This window comes from Zalophus californianus, chromosome 12, assembly GCF_009762305.2.
Source record: "Zalophus californianus isolate mZalCal1 chromosome 12, mZalCal1.pri.v2, whole genome shotgun sequence".
Classification (NCBI taxonomy): Eukaryota; Metazoa; Chordata; class Mammalia; order Carnivora; family Otariidae; genus Zalophus; species Zalophus californianus.
The window spans coordinates 37,495,219-37,513,464 of NC_045606.1; the positions used below are offsets into that span (position 1 = coordinate 37,495,219).

At 36.5% G+C, this 18,246-nt stretch overlaps 1 protein-coding gene across 1 annotated transcript in view; it reads left to right on the forward strand.

Moving 5' to 3' along the window:
• Positions 1-18,246, forward strand: part of PPP1R9A (protein phosphatase 1 regulatory subunit 9A) — a 315,687-nt gene that overhangs the window by 46,776 nt on the left and 250,665 nt on the right.

The window sequence follows — 18,246 nt, forward strand, 5'->3', positions numbered from 1 at the left end:
TAACTTTTTTTTCTTTTTTTAATGTTCTTTATGTCTTGCTGGAGCACAAAAGTCTTACTGATATTAAAGACATCGGATAGAATGCTGGCATTCTCTCAAGACTTTGTTCAGTTACCACTTCCAAGGTCGTCCTGCAGATATTAAATAAAAACAGTCAGTGAACTCTGTTACTCTCTTGACCCTTCATCACGGGTTTGTGGATGTCCTCTGTACTAGCAGGAGAAAAAGAAAGTGCCCTCAGAAGGTACCCTGTCACTAATCCTATGACATCTTTATAAGTGATAGTGTCTATTCCTTTTGGTTTAGGTCAAAATAAAATGAAGAGAGAATTCCGAAATCCTTTTAGAAAGTAGGGGAAGGTAAAGGAGATAACACTTAAGTCCTACATTTTGCGAGGCATTTTACACTTACTACCCAACTTAAATTTATTTCATTCCTACCATATTCCTGTCAGGGAGGCATTATTGGTTCCTCATAAAGTGTCTTTATTTATAGATAAAGAGATAGTGGTTTGGTGACGGTAACAACTTGCCAGAGGTCATAAAACTATTAAATGGTGGAGCTAGAGTTTGAATCTAGATCTGTTCTGTGTCCAGATCTTTTTCCCTGCCTTGTCAGAAGATAAATGAAAATAAAATGGAGATTGTGTTCATATAAACAAGTAATGTTTCTTCTGGTTGATGCTTCCTCATATTTGCTTGCTTTCCCTGCTAATGTAGTTAGTAGAAAAGCAAAGTTGAGTGCATTTCCTGACTTGCCTCTGTTGGGTTTTGTAGACTCCCTTGTTGGCAGAGAGAGATGCATGTTCTGTAGAGCTGACATGCACTTGCAGGAGTCCATAGTTTTTCCACTATGCAAATTTGTTTTGATAGGTAAAGGGGGAGGTTGACTACTGATATGATACAGATCATCTGGAAGGGAAACTCCTCTAAGTTCACTCTCTTTCCGTCTCTGGTGTGTTCTCTTCTCCTTCCTCTGCTTCATAAGAAGGAAATAAAAACAGGCTAATAACGTGACAGACTTGCACTTGAAAGGGATTAAGATATGCTACCCCACTTTGGTGTAAGGATTATTTTGAACTGAAGGAAATTCAGTCAGCAGGTGCAGGAAGAATTCCCTGTCCTCCCCTTACCTGCCTAAAAGCAGGGCATAAATTTCCTTTGTGAAGGTATCGGTCCTCCTGGACTGTGGGGGAAGAAAGAGAATGACTCTTTATCGCCAGATTTGGTGAGTTGGCACTGAGATGAGTCTGCATAAGTAAACTTTATTAAAATAGCCCTTCCGTTAGTTTCCCCCATATATTGTCAAGGTACTTAATCAGAATTCATTGTCCCGTGAAGTCTCACTCCCCTTTTCTTTGATAAAATGTTATATAAGCCCCTGAGTCTAACTACTTCTTTGTTTTACTTCTTTCCTGTGACCTCCCATGCACCTAAGATATTAATAAAAATTGTATGCCTTGTCTCCTGTTAATCTCTTTTGTTAATTTAATTTACAGGCTAATCATTACTGAACCTAAGAGAGTAGAAGAAAAGTTGTTTTTTTTTTTTTTTTTTTTTTTCTTCTCAACGTCTGAAAGGGAAACTGGAACCTTATAAGGGAGAGTTTCTTTCTCCTATAACTGGGTTATCTTTTGGCTGTACCAAATGGTATGCTTTTCAAAGTGGTACCATGACTAATGATACTAGTATATTATTCTGATTAGCCAGTGGTTTGGGTAGGACAGGTTATTCCTATTTTATTAATAAGTAAATTTAAAAAATGAATAACCTTAGTCACTTACCTCAGGCTAATTCAGAGTAGAAAATCTGTAATCTTTTAAACAAAATGGAAGACTATGAGGTTCCTTATAAATATAAAATTAGACAGATTTAGGGGTCCCAGCTGGTTATCTATAGGAAATTGGAGCATCTAAGGAGTTAAGATTAATTTTAGAAATGACTGGTGCCCCCTTTGCAAAAACTACTTAGAAATATTTGTACCCACTGTGGTAGCAAATAGTGCCAAATTTGGATGTAAATGGCTTCGTAGGCAGCAAATTACTATTTAAAGTTTGAGTTAAAGAATTTGGAAAATGCTTGCCTTAGCCCTTTAACACACTCTAGTTTTACTTGTGATTTGAGCTTATATCCTAGAACAGATTTTTATTAATATAACCAATGTATTTGGGCAGAGCCTGACAATCAGTATGTCAGAGGATGCTCATTTTGCCTTACTTTATGAATTTTGTTGATTATTACAGAAATGTCTGAACGTTCATTATGTGCCTAATATGTATCTTGTAATAGATATAGCGAATCTACTTTTTGGATCTTCAGTGGTTTTTAGGATGCTTGCTTGACTGCAGTGGGAATAATAGAAGGTTTTAGAAACTTACTTTAGATTCAAATGAATTTCCTGGGGTTCATTGCAGCTCAGTGAATTCCCTGCTCTTAACTTAAATCTAATCAACGATTAGGAGCGTCAGAACTCATTCTCCTAGAATCCTCCCCTTTTTCCTACAGTCCACCTGGGTTGCCATCCTTTCTAAAGAATGAGTTTTTTAAAAAATACTCGTTTATATCCAGTTCATCTTATTTGTTCAATTTCTTGTTCCTAAAATGTATAAATCCCATAAATGTGCTACTGCTCAGATATCTGTTATTAATTAATTTCATTAAGTAGATACTGTTAACTAGTGCTTAGCAGTGATTAGATTTTTAAAGAAATTCTTGATAAAGTAAGATTGTTCAATATTATTATATTGGGTTGTCAGATGAAACTAGTGAGTTTCAAAAAATTCCACTCAACATTTTTAGAAATATTTCAAAAGAGTTTTACCCCTGTGTTGGGGACTTATGATATATGATCCTAAATTGGATTTCTTTAATCTCTCCCTCATAGGAGAACCTCGCTTTTCTGTTTAAAGAAATGTAGAAGTTACTCCTTATAAGGAGTAAATCTAGAGTTCTGTTTATAAGCATGTAGTATTCAAGTAAAATAAAAACAAAACCCAAAACCTTAGGTTGAAATTCAGATAACTAGCTAGCAAAATCACCTTGCATTAAAAAAATACATTGAAATTATGCGTATGGATTCTGAAAAATAAATATACTTTCAGTGCAATGAAATCCACGTTAATTTTAGGCTTGATCTTGGGAGTCTGAGTGACTACAGTGTCATTGACTTGAGTATAAAGGGACTAAGTATATTCCCACTGGAGTCAAGCAAGCATATTAACACAGTTCCTTTGAATTTCTATATCTGTGAGTTTCCATGTAGGCAGAAGACTTGCCACAGAATAACAGAATAATACATAGCACCTCTTTGAGAAAGAAATTTTCTTTCCTGGATTTGCTTCCTCTTCATATATGCTTTCTCAGTGAAACAATTTGCTTTTGAATATATGAAGGGGTAGCATTTAACATTCCAAATAGAAATCATTTAAGGAGAGCAAAAATCTCTATTCGGGATGCTTGAGGAATCAGCATTCAGGTTTATACAATCACATAGCTTTTACATGGACTACCAGTTCTCCAAATAGTAAAATAAGATATCTTTAATATAAAAAAGTTTGGAATATAGTGTTTTTGTGTATGTGCGATGTAAGCATGACATTTTAGGCATTTGAAATGAATTTCAGGTTTACCAACACTTACCCTGTTTTGGGGAAGCGTGGAATGAAAGTTTGTGAATGAGAATTTCCTAATTCGAATATGCCAGATAAATCAGTTTGCAATAAAATCACTATATTTATAATAGTTTCAATGAGATATAATTCATATACCATGAAATTGTTTCTAGTATATTCACAGGATTGCACTACCATCACAAGCAGTTTTAGAAGTTTTCATCACTCCTAAAAGGAATGCTATACCAAGCAACTCGCCTTGCTTCTATCACCCCATCCCTAGGCAACTTCTAATTTACTTTCTGTGTCTCAGTCTTCCTGTTCTGCACATTTCATATAAACAGAATCATAAGGGATGCAGTCTTTTGTGTCTGTCTTCTTTCACGTAGTAAAATGTTTTCAAGGTTTATCCATGTTGTAGTATGCATCAATATTTTATTCCTTTCTATGGCCAAATAATATTCCCTTCTATGGATATACCATATTTATTTATCCATTCATCAGTTGATGGCCATTTGGAATTCTTTTACCTTTTGGCTATTATGAATGATGCTGCTCTGAATATTCACATACACGTTTTTGTAGGAACATAGGTTTTCATTTCTTTTGTAATGTATGCCAAGAAGTGTATAGTGAGTATTTGAAAACATTAATTTTACGTTGTTAAAAGTAAATAAGTTTCTAATGAACTGACATAAGGAAACATCTTTGAGTAGTGGAAATGGGTTTTTTAATCTTGGCTCTAGCATTTAAACCTTTTATATCTCTAATTTCTTATATGGCAAGTGAGAGTTAGACTGGAAGATCTCTGTCCGTTTAAATTGTAAGGCGTGGGGGCTCCTGGGTGGCTCAGTTGGTTAAGTGTAGGCCTTCGGCTCAGGTCAGGGATCCAGCCCTGCCTGGGGCTCCCTGTTCAGCGGGGAGTCTGCTTCTCCCTCCCTCCCTCCCTCCCTCCCTCCTCTCTCTCTCTCAAAAAAAAAAAAAAAACCCTATTAAAAAAATGTAAGGGGTGTGTGTGTGTGTGTGTTCTTATTCAGCAAACATTTGCTAAGTATCTACTTTGTGGCAGATTTGTGCCAAGACTTGGGGATAGTGCATCTTCAGAGGAGCTCAGAGGCTAGTAGAAAGGTGGGGAGAAAGGGAAAAGAAGCGGAATTCCTTAGTCAACAGATAGAAGCCAGTGCTGTGCCTGCCCGGAGAGTGGTAATCACTGAACGCTGGTGGACCTTACCCTTTGTGGGCCAGGGTGTGGGTGAAGGGGTGTCTGTGAAAATCTCTTGGTGAAAATGATGCCTAAGCACCCCTCAGGAAGTCAGCCAACTGGATTAATGGGTAAATGACGTTTTACAACAGAAGTTACTTGGTAATCATTTTGTGCTTAAAATTTTGGCTAAATGTTAAAGTTGACCAGGCAGGAAAAGACTACAACACTTTTTTTTTTCTTCCCTACTCATTGCCAGACTTTGTAGTTATTTTTTTCATTGTGGAAGAATGTAAAACAAGCTGATTAAGCTTAAAAAAAAACTCTTAACTCTTACTTGAACTCTTAGTTGAACTATTCTAGTCACTTTAAAAACTATTTGGGATCAGCATGCGAGAATTCAACTTTTTTTCAAGAAGAAATTAAATATTCCTGGCTTAATAATCATTTAAGTTTTTGGTAGTTATATATCTCCTCACAAGGAAATGTCTGGAATGGTCTTGGCTGAGGGTCTCTTGATGAGAAAGTGTCAGAATGGAGTTGTTTGGGCTAGGAATGTGGATCTATGTACTGTGTAAGCCCGGCCAGCTTCAGCCTGGGCAGGGTTGGGGTGGTGGTTATGAGCTGGAGTCTTGACTACGGCTCCCAACAGAGACTGTGATGTATTGGCTGAGCACCAAGTGTGTGGAGGGCAACTTTCCTCCAGGAGACCTGCCAGGAGAAGCCCTTTTTTTTTTTTTGACTTTAAGTTGTGCACTGTTTTGATTTGATACATTTTATATTGCAGTATGATTACCACTGGGGCATTAGCTCACACCTTCATCATGTCCCATGATTGTCATTTCTTTTTTGTTGTTAGCATCTTTAAGATCTAGGAATATAATACAGTATTGTTAACTGTTATCACTGTACTCGTCTTCTTACTGGAAGTTTGTACCCTTGACCAACATCTCCTTAGTTCCTCCATCCCTCTGCACTCTGTTTCTATGAATTTGACTTTTTTTTTGCTTCCACATATAAGTGAGATCATACAGTCTTTGCCTTTCTCTGTCTCACTTACCTCAATTATCATAATGTCCTCAAGATCTGTCCGTGTTGTCACAAATGGCAGGATTTCCTTCTTTCTTATGGCTGAATAATATTCCATTGTGTGTGTGTGTGTGTGTGTGTGTGTGTGTGTGTGTGTGTGTCACAGTTTTATCCATTCATCCCCTGATGGACAGTTAGGTTGTTTTCACTTCCTGGCTGTTGTGAATAATGTTGGAATACACATGGGAGTGCAGATGCCTCTTCCAGATCCTGTAGATACCCAGAAGTGGGACTGCTGGATCACAGGATACTTCTGTTTTAATTTTTTGAGGATTTGCATTTCCCTGATGATTAGTGATGTTGAGCACCTTTTTCACGTACTTGTTGGTCATTTGTATGTCATCTTTGGAGAAATGTCTATTCAAATGCTCTGCCCATTTTTAAAATCTGATTTTTTTTTCCTGGTTACTGAGTTCTATGAGTTGTTTATATATTTTGGATGTTAACACTTACCAGAATATGGTTTGCAGATATCTTCTCCCATTCTGTAGGTTGCCTTCTCATGTAGTGGATTGTTTCCTTTGCTGTGCAGAAGCTTTTTATTTTGTTGTAGTCCCACTTACTGATTTTTGCTTTTGTTGTGATCATTGAGTTTTCTACTCATTTTGTACAGGCAGATGAGGTATATGCAACTTTGGAATCTATCACATATGGTAATCCTTAGTAATCATGGTGATGTTCCCATAGGAGTATTTGCAAGCAATTGTGGGTCACTGGAGAAACAAAACAACCAAAAAAGGTGAGCTGAGAGTTGTTCTAACTTGTAGAAGCAATAATCTAGTTGAAGTATAAAAATCTTCTTTAGTGCTATTAAAAAGGAAAATACAATGGAGTTTGTTCATAAGTTGAAAAATCCTGGTTTTTTAAATTGGTCAGGTTATAAGAATTCTTTCTTGTCGTCTCAGGTTCTTCCTTGTCTTTTCTAACCATCATTTCCTTTAAAACTTGGTTTAAAACTCTGCTTTGAAGGAAGTCTTCCATCATGAAAATCTCCCCTTGTGTTATTTTTCCCTTGCATACTGATCTACAATTAATTACCTAGTTTGTAGTCTCATAATGGATTGATTTAAAATAAAAGTACAGAGATATTTCTGCCCAGGCCAGTGATAGAGGCACACATAGAAGGTGACTGTGGGACATGAAGACAGCGCTTCATTTTAATTCATAAATGCAGCTCCCTGCATTTTCATACATCCTTGTTTTTGTAGATATTAGTTCAAGGTCTTGTTATTATAATTAGGCACATTGTCTCTTCTAAGTTTTCGTTCCAAATCTGTAAATGGGTAAGATTCATATTGACCTCAGCTTTCATGATTTATGACATCGATGCAAATCAAACATAGAACAGGGAGAAGGGAAACAACCTTTTGTAGATGAAGCAATGCATTCTTAACTTATGCTGTTAAGACTTTTTTTTTTTTCTACAACTGTGACAGGCTGCTCATTCTCTGGCAATGACCTCTACCTTGGCCCTAACTCAGCTAGTATGATGACTCTTTGTGCAAATATTTTCTCAACCTTCAATTTGTCACAAGTAGCCAGGCATTATCCCATGAATAATAGATCTATGGTTTTTCTAGCATTAGCAGAGCGGCTGGGATGCTAACTTGTTCCAGCTGTGTTTCCTGGATTTGGTTTTTCTTCTCAGGATCTGGTCTTGCTGCACAGGGAGAAAATGAATGGCCAGTTAAATAGATGGCAGTAGGTGTATATTGGCCTGGCCCTGAGGAAGATTAATCTGAAGATAGGTTGAGAGCACTTGAAATACTTTAGGCTTTTGATGATCTGAATATTGTGTCACCATATCATGGGGTCAGGTGGCTACAGTGTTACCAACAGGAAGACTGAATCTTAGAGGGACTTGCCAGAAAGTTCCATTCTTGAATTTAATACACACTTGGATTCCAAGTTCCATGCCCTTTCCGGTCCATTGTAGTATATAAAGACCAGTGAAGTAAATAGATTTTTAGTGGCGAAAAAGTGACTTTCTCCCGGACAGAATAATTAAAAAAGAAGAAGTAGAAATTACTATATTTCCTTAATGTTTCAGTTATTTAAAAACAATGCTGAGATTTCAATTCCTTCATTTTTTGTTTTAGGAGATTTTTGTCCCTTAAATGCTGTGAAAACAAGGAACCACCACAAAACAGAGTAAAAAATATATCTACGGCATCCTAAAAATAATGTATGTGTTTGTGTATTTTTGTTATTGTTGTTTACTATTTTTTTACCTTAGATTAATAAATGCCTATAGTTAGAAAGGCCAAACTGTTTTAATCTAATGATGCTGAGTCTTACACTGTGTGTTGAAAGAAATATAGGATGTTAGATCAGTAGAGTGGGAGGAGAAGATCTTTCCAGAGGAGATTAACTTGAATAGAGTCATGTTTTGGGCAGAGCTGGAGTTAATTGATTTAGGGTAGTTGATGGGTCCTTTTGTGCTAGCCCTCGGATTTGGACATATGGGAGGAATAATAAAGACCACTATTGCCTGTTGTTGAGTAAGGGAGGGATTTTTTAAAAGTGCTTTGGTAAGATTGTTGTTTAGAGGATGTAGAGTGAATGGAAGGCTAGGAGAGAGTCTGAGAGCAATTGCAATAATGTGATGTGTTGAAAGCCGTGAAGGGGTTTGGGTGTTAAGCTTTCCTTGACGGATACAAAGATAGAGAGGAGTGGATATTATGGATTTTGGGGAGTTCAGTTGTCAGTGGTGGAGTATGTCAGACTAAGATGAGTACAATCATTGAGGTAGGACTTGCCATTTTGAATCAGGGTTTGTGATTGGAGTAGAGGGTTCATAGGGGATAAGAGAGATAGCTTGGTATCGATCAGATTATAAGAGGTCTCAGAAATTAGGAAGATGAGTTTTAATTGTGGTGTGTAAGTAAAGACAAGTTATAGAGCAGGGAAAACAAACATGGTGTTTGAGAAATTTCAGTTTGAGCAGTTGTAGACACATTTAGGAAATGGATTGTGGTTTTAGGTTTAGGTTTAGGTTTAAGAGTCTGGCAGCCAGAGGATTTGTGAGAGGAAGGGCGTGATATTAGATGAACTGAATGAGTTAAGGATGAATCTCCTCTAGAGGTTCTCCAACTTGAATGTGCATAAGAATCACCTGAGGAGCTAGCTAAAAATTCCAGATAAAACACCCTCTGAGGTTCTGATTTTGGAAGGATGGGTAGAGGGTGGAAATCTGCAGTTTTAAAGGTACTCTAGGGAATTGTGATGTAAATGGCATACAAAAGTTTCCAGTTAGAGATACCTGGATAATGACAGACTAAGAAATGGAAATTAGGGGAGTAATTCTCTGCAGCAGATGGTGAGTTTGGTTTTGGACAAAGCGAGTGTGGTATTTATATGCTACAGTGAGTTTGATAGCAGGACGTGCAAGTGGAAAGAGCTGTCCTGTAAAAATAGGTCCTTGCATTGGCTAGAGTGTGTTGTCTGGCTGTGAGAGTGGATGCCGCATCCAGAGGAAGGGTATTGGAGAAAGTAGGACCTTTTCTTCTGATTAATTTACCTTAGAAACACCGGGGCACTGATGGATCGCCTTAGTTAAGTCATTTTAACACAGCTTCATTCTTCTTTTTTCTTCCAAAAGGACACTGACATTTCTTATTTTGTTTTCTTAATTCTTGGGGCATATACATAAATGTCTTTGGCAGAGTCATGCTGGTCTTGACATAGCTAACAGTATTTTCAACCACTGTAGACAGCTGTTTGAGCTATTCAGTTGAGACACATTAAAATAATTCACAAGTAAATAAAGTACTGTTAATAATTACAGTACTAATTGGTGACGATATGCCCATGACTTATTTGGCTCTGTACCCTCTAGCTCCTTACCTATTTCAATGTAGGCATTGACATTGTTGTGTCAATAGTACCTGAGATCTCCCCGTTTTATAAATAGTTCTTGATCTATATTTTTCAGGACCCTCAGAAAATTTTTGATAATTTTAGTTAGTCTCAAAAATTAATTCTAACTTCTTTTAATTTGGAAGACAAATACTGTATTGCACTGTTTAAAAGAGTCTGGATGTATAAATTGCTCTGGTCTCTAAATCAACTAAGTAGTGACATTGTACTTCAATCCCTAAATTGATATGAATCACTGGGATAAAGGAAGTTTAGTTTAGTCCATTCATAGAAGAAAAAAAAAAATAGCCTGGTAGCTTGAAGCCCTTCTTTTGGCTTTACTTCAGATTTTATAAAATGTTAAGCAAGCTAATTCACCTCTGGACAAGCTGGAGGTCTTTGAAACGGCGATTTCTGAGCGGAAGAGGCCTAATACAAAGTGAGTTATTCTTAAACATACTCAGAAATGCCATGGGCCAAATTGAATCCCATGAAACCTAACCTATATGCAGATAGTTTCCAGCGTATGAGCCAATTGTGTTTCAAAAAGTTTATGTGCAAGGCAGCTGTTTGGAACTCAGAACACATTTTTTTTTTCCCTCTTACTGAAACAGTACAAAAAAATACTGGCTGTGTTCCTTGGCCAGCTCACAAATCTTTTTAACCCCCAAGGTACCTTAAGTTTTCACTGTACAGTTCAGGTTCATTTTATTATATATATATATAACGTATATATTTATTTATTTTTTGCTTCTGCAGGAAAATACACCCCAAATCAGTTTGAAAGGAATAAGTTATCTTTGCTTAGCTGGGTTAAGAGTCTTCTCAGAAGATGTCACTTGTTAAGCTGGGAATCAGTAATTTATAAAGTATACATTTGTGGATAGCTAGCCTCTCTCCGTTATAAAGATGTCGTTATTCATTCCCTTGATGATTACTGTTTCGGAAAGATGGCTTCAGTTTCTCACTCTTCTCCCTATTTACTTTCTCTCCTTTGTCCTCTTCTCTCCCCAAATGTGGTTCATTATTAAGTACATGTTGGTAAATCAGGGGTTGCCTGTCACAGATTTGGCTATAAAGTATCTAGTGCTCCTGTATTTCATACCTAGAATTAATTAATAGGTTCAGTCATTTTCTGTCTTAAACGAGGCTGGTGAGAGCTTATGATGGAAAGCTTGTTTCGGAAATTATTTGTTATCTGGCAAGGATGGTGATGGTTGGTGTTGTCCAAGGCAAAAAACGGAAATATCTACTAAATTATCAGTGACTTAAAATTATGTGAAATATTGTTATGGTATTTATTATATTGGATTTTAAAGATTTGAATTTTGGTAAGCCATGCATAATAAATTATTTCTATTAAAATTAACCTGTTTTATTCTTAACCCATATTTCGTTTTGACTGGTCATGGTTGGTGACTATTCATTCAATGAAAGGGTTTCAATGATTTACCTTGATGGGATTGCTGTTGTTTTGAGTGGAATTGAGGATCTGTAACCTCTCATACATTCATTTAATTATTCATTCCACAAATATTTATTGAGTGTGTGTCAAGTTCTTTTCTAGGTAATGGAGATACTACAGTGACCAAAACAGATATGGTTCCTTCCCATATGTAGTTATATTCTTGCTGGGAGTACAGAGAGAAAACAATAACCGATAAGTAAATATATAGTGTGTCTGGATATATTGTAAAGGTGGATCCCACTTGGGTAACAGATTGGCTGAGGCGTATGAGAGTCAAGAGTATCATCAGCAGAGATTTTGGCTTCAGCAACCGGAGGTACGTAATTGCCTTTCCTTACTTTGAGGAAGACAGCAGGAGAGGGGGGCTTGGAAGTACTGGTGTGAATCAAGAACATGGTATTATGTATTAAATTTGAGGTACCTGTTAAGTGTTGAAATTGAGATACTCAGTAGGCAGTTCAGGGCAAAAGTCTGGGTTGAAGATAGAAATTTGGCAATTGTCACCCTAAGAGTGGATGTAAAAAAAAAAAAAAAAAAAGAGGTCCAAACTGTGAGCCCTGGAGCATCCAAAACTGAGGGATTGGGCAGATAAGGAGTCAGCACAGAAGACAAGGAAGAGCAGCCAGTGAACTTCAAGTAGAACCTAGGTAGTCGGTGCCAAGTTAAAAAATGTTTTAAGGAGGGGAGCCTGGGTGGCTCAGTCGTTAAGCGTCTGCCTTTGGCTTAGGTCATGATCCCAGGGTCCTGGGATCGAGCCCCGCATCGGGCTCCCTGCTCCGCAGGAAGCCTGCTTCTCCCTCTCCCACTCCCCCTGCTTGTGCTCCCTCTCTCGCTGTGTCTCTGTCAAATAAATAAAATCTTTCAAAAAAATGTTTCAAGGAAAAGGGAATGATCAATTCTGTTAAATGTTGTGTATAGTTCGACTAATATGGGAACTGACCATTGATTAAGCGACACTGAGGACATGGGTGACTTCTCGCAAGTCCTTTTCATGTGAGTTAGGGATGGAAGCCTGAGTGGGGTGGGTTTAGGAGAGAATTTAAAGGAGAGAAATGAAAGCCAGTTATGCAGACAGTCGACTGTGAATTCCAAAGGGCGCAGTGACAGCGTTTCAGGAGCTGAGGAAGGGTGGGGGATGGGACAAAATCAGGAAATAGTGCATTATGGAGATGAGAGAGCAGGTGGTGAAGAACAACTTGGGTTCCTTGAGATTCTTGTAAGGGTGAGTGATGTGAAGTGGAATAAAGGAGAGGATGTGTCTAGCCTGATAGTTTTCCAAGTAGATTGTGATGCAAAAGCCAATGAATATGGAGGGGTAGGAAAGGGTGGGTGTCTGGGCAAGATCACCTAGACCTCTGGGTTGCAGCCTTGATCTTGGCCAATAAAATGGTTTCTTATAGAACATTTCTTAGAGAACTTTGACAGTAAAGTTGCTCTAGTTTACCTGAGATTGAATTGTACCAAAGAGCCAGACTGAGGCTATCTAGTAAATATAGAGCCTGTATGTTTTAAATCAAGTTACATTATAAAATAGACTAGATTTTTGTATGGCACGTAACTGGCTGTTGAAAGAATAAATACTTGAAAGAATGAATAAATGTTACGGGTTCTCCTTTCAGTAAGTTTCTTGTGGCCTGATAGTTAATTTTAGGTATTTATGGATAGTATTTTTCCTATACATTTACTCCTTTTCTCAGAAGTTGCTTAAAAATTCTACATTGCCACTTTATTCCTTATTTTTTCTGTCTTGGCCTTTTTTATGGGGCTGCACTCATTTTCATTCAGTGAATTTTTGCTGAGTCCTTCTCTCTGAAGTAAACATATTTAGAGTGAAATCATGACCCAGAATAAGTTTTCTGAGTACTGTTTTAGCTTTCAGTTGAATTCTAGAATTTCTAGAAATTCAAGACTAATTCATTTTTCAGTATCCATTTGATTTAGGTGTTCAGAGTGGGAATTCCTCTAAAAGATCAAAATTTTTAATGATGGAATTTAAGTTTACATTGCTTATGGAGCTTTCTGGCAAATTCTGCGGGAAGAAATGATTCTTTTACTGTTTACTATTAGAATTGACTTGTTTGAACAAACTCCTACTATTTCCTAAGTCAAATCTGTCATACATTTGTAATTCCAGATCAAATTTCTTAGTTTTTCAGCCATAGATTTCATTAATTACTGTTTAATAATAGCCAAGCATAGTCCATCCTTCATCCTCAAGTCTTTGTAGGATGCCATGGCCACAAATCAGTGCTATCTCATATGAATTCTGCTGGAGGTCTCTCAATGGGGTGTGTGATTTGAGTGTATCAGCCTTATATTTTTACAGAAGATAAACACTGAAGTTAAATACTATTTAGCAAATGGATGCAAAGGGTTGACAGTAATTTTAGGTTACTTAAAGATAATGTGGTCTTAAACATTTTTTTTAGAAAGCTGCTTTCAGTTGACTTGTAGTTACTAGTAATCTGTTATTACCAAGGTCACCTCGGGGAAGATTTCCAAATATTCATTGAACCATGTATTGTTATTACCTCCTAATTGTCCACAGAGGAGATATGAGATTCTGTGGTGTCCAAGGTGGAAGAGTAAGAGTCATTACTCAGTGTTTGTTGTGAATGATAACTGTGCAGCTGTCTTCTATATCCAAAGCCAGTAAGTTAATAGTGGAAGCCACATTCTAGCTTGATGTTATGTAGGCAGAACTCTCAATGGTGTAATAACAGGAAGACAGTGGTAGTTGTGTATAATTCATACTGGTTGAAATGTAGAAATTATTATCTTTTGGCTTTGAATACTTTTTAGTAGATACCCGTGAACACTGAAGTATTAGATCTGAAAATTAATACTTGTGAAGAACCACTGGTGTAATTGTTTAGATCAATGTTTTTTCAAAAAATTTGACCACAGCTCATAACTCGTAGTAAGAATTAATTCTACATTCTAACCTGGTGCACCATCTCACACATTCCTGTGCGTGTATATTTGTGTTATGTGTAAGTATGCAGGTGTTGTATGTGTATGTATGTGTTAACAGTTATAATCTGTAATAGGTGACCTATATAAAAATTTTATGAAATACTTAATCTTTGCATCATGCAGTACATTAGAATGTTTTCATTCTGATCAATTTTTGAAAACCATATTGTACATGAACTAAATTGGTTTCATAACCCATTACTGGGTCATGACTGGCTATTGGAATAATCCTGGCCTGGATGATCTCCAAGGTGCCCCACAACTATGGAATGTTTGTTTCTGGTTCCTCTGAGAAAGGTGGTAAAAGTATTGAATATTCACTTGAAGCTGACTGATCCTAAGGAAGTAATCTTCACCATCAGATAATTTAAGAAACACTTATGACTTGGGGTGCTTGGGTGGCTCAGGCAGTTAAGTGGCTGACTCTTGATTTCAGCTTAGGTCATGATCTCAGGGTGGTGAGATCGAGCCCCGGGTCAGGCTCCATGTTCAGCGGGAAGTCTGCTTGAGATTAGCTCTCTTCCTTTCCCTCTGCTCCTGCTCGCCCTCTCCTTCTCTCTCTCTAAAATAAATAACTAAATCTAAAAAAGAAAAAGAAAGACTTATGACAGAGTTATTTACTCATACAGCTAATCTTTACTGAGTGGCAACTGTGTGTCAGGTTGTGAGCTAACCACCCCATATTCTAAGGTGAAGAAACAGAGGCTGTCTCTGTCTGTAGCTTCAAGGAGCTTCCCATGGAGTGGAAGAGAAAATAAACAAGTAAGGAATATAAATTGCCATGGAGCTGTGAGAGAGAATGAGGGGAAGATGGTTGCTTGCTCATAGTTCTAATCACCTTATTTATGTACCGTTGGAAGAAGGAAGATGGTAGCTGGAAGCCTAGGTTTTTGGCCCTAGGTATCTGATCCTGTTTGTCAGGTAGGATACTCTCCTCTCTATATGCCCTCTTAGGCAGGAGGTCTAATGCACGATTTTTAAAAAAACTGATTTTTAATAATTTTCTTTTGGGCATTTTCTTTGTATGACAGATAATTTTCTGTTTAGTATTTTCACATAATATCCTCATCTTCGGTGGTTTCCCATGGTTAACATATTCGTAATATATATGTACATATGTGTATATATATATATTTTAATGTAAACACTTTTCTGCTTTAAATATTTTCACACTAATAACCATTTTCCATAGCAGTCATGAAGAAAGATTGCGGCTGTTACAAATTGTAGCTATTATAGAGGAGGCTTTCTTATGAATGAGAGTGTTTCCCTACACTCTTCTCCTTCTGTATCTGAAATGGAATCATAAAATTTTCATATTTTCCAGTTTAATTCTACTAGCTGTGAAGGTAGATGAGAATATTTTGAAAAAAATGACGTTAAAGGTGATTTGGCAGGTGGGAAGAGGGGAGGTGATGGCCCTTTTCAGGTTTTCAATGGAAGAGGGACCATAGAATTTTTTAAAGCTGTGGAAACTGACTTGAGATCAGCAGGTAGAAAATACAATGGGGCAAATTTGATGGATACAGAGGAAACTAATAACCTTTTCTTGGTTGAATAATATTGGAGATGTTAGATAGGTTCTTTCAAGTTTGTGCCTTATCTCTACCCATTACTGTTACCTTCTTTTTAGTTAAGCCTGTAGTGCCATTGCTCAAGTTCTAGAAGGACCTGGGTTGTTTTCTCTCCCTTCTCCAACATTTCATGCACACTCACCTGATTTTGTGCTCTATTACAATAAAATATTAAAAGTAGTGTCACAGATGGAATAAATTCTGATATTCAGAGGAGAGATTCATGATTCTGACTTTTGAATAGAATGCATACTTATAAAAAGCTGACGCTTCTACAACCTAAGTGCCTGTTGATAGGTGAATAGATAAAGGAATTGTGGTGTACACACACACACACACACACACACACACACACACACACACTGGAATATTAAAAAGAAAAAAAAGGCCATAAAAAAGAATGCTGTCTTGCCATTTATGACAATATTGATGGATCTAGAAGGTATCATGTTAAGTGAAATAAGACAAAGACAAATACCATATGATTCATTTATGTGTGGAACCTAAAAAACAAAACAAATGAACACACACATACACAAACAAAATGACAGAAGAGACTCACAAATACAAACTGGTGGTTCTAGAAGGGAGGGGGTAAGGGGATGGCTGAAATAGGTGAATGAGGTTAAGAGGTACAGACTTCCAGTTATAAAATAAGTAAGTCATGGGGATGAAAAGTACAGCATAGGGCATATAGTCAATAATACTGTAATAACATTGTATAGTGACAGGTGGCCACTACACTAATGGTAAATGTTGCATAATGTATAGACTCGTTGAGTCACTATGTTTACTTCCGAAACTAATATAACATTGTGGGTCAACTATACTTCTATTTAAAAAAGCTGATGCTTCTAGTTTTAGATAATTCTGGTTTGTCTTTTTAGAAATTGCTTTGGTTTGCATAAAATCTTTAATACTCTAAAAGTATCAGCTACTTTCCAACCAAGAGTAAGATGACCAAGTAGGGTTTGAGTTTTGAGCATTGGCCTTTGGCTTAGAAGCTATTTTCTTAACTGGCTATCTCTTGGGCCATCCTTTTAACCATGAACTATAATAATCTACATGGTTCCTTGGTGACCTCAAACCGAGAGGCCAGTGAGATTTACTGGGATAAGTAAAATATCTGCAACTGGATAGAAATTGATAAAACATCAACCAGAAGACAATACCATGTAGTTGACAAAGTAAGTTATATTTATCTTTTGAAAGTTTTTTTTCTCTTTTAAACCTAGCTTTGGCTGTGCCTCTGTTGTTATGTTAAATAAAATAAGTCATTTTATTCAGCAGAGCAATAGGATTTCAAACTTTGCTTAAAAGAAGAAAAATTGTAAATTCAGTGAAACTGCAAAAATAGTTGAGGAGTTGGAAATTACATCTTATTAAGAAAATCATATCTTAGCTATAGAAAAAGTAATATTCTTTTTGCATTAAGTATGACAGCAGGAGAAGAGATAGTTTCTCCAGTAAAAATCAAGACATGTTCATATCCTTTGAACTAGTAGTTCTCCTTCTTATAGTGTATATACCATGTAAATAATCCAAAGGAGGAGAATATTCTTTTTTTTTTATAATATATGTTATTTTATCATAGGAGAAAGGAGGGAAAACTGAACAGGAAGAAATCAGAGGGAGACAAACCAGGAGAATATTCTTTATAGCATTATTTATACTGTACTATTTATATGTGTGAACACATATATTTTACCCTTATATATGTATCCTTCTCCTAGAGTGTAACATTTTAGGTGTCTTTTCTAAATGCTATATTATATAATCATTAAAAGGGATTATGTATGGAATTATCATAGCAACATGGGTCATATAAGTGTTTTACAGGATAAAATTATACCATTTATGTGTGAACCATTTTTAAATTCTCACATGATGCCCTTAACTTTTGAAAACATGTTTAGAATAACTTTTTTCCCTTTTGACCTGTTTGCTACCTTTTTACCAATTATTCCTTATTACATACCTGTGTGTTGTAATTCAGTGTTAGCTTTATTCTTGTAAAATATTAATTGTCCCTTGAAGTACAGCTCTCTTGTATTCTCAACTATTTGATATTTTAGCTTAAAGATGAGAAAACACATCCTTTCGTGTATAAGTTTTTGCTTGTCGGATTTAAAAAATAGCTAACACAGTAAATACTTCATTTGGGTCAGAGGTTCATTACCCTTGACACTTGCGGGCAAGAAGCCTAGGAATTTGTCATCTGTGTTTCCAGATGGGAAACGCTTACCTTCTGATACTTGGTCTTCATTACAACTAAAATATGAGAAAATTTTGTTAGAAGCAGATGTTGGGAATATGTAGATATGACCCAAATGTGTATATTACAACTCTGAAGGAAATAGCTCATTTAAAACAAACAAACAAATAAAAATCAAGAATATTGAAGTCCCTTTATAATTTGGTTATAGGACTTTCATATCTTCTCATTCTAGTATTTGTTTTAGATGTTTGT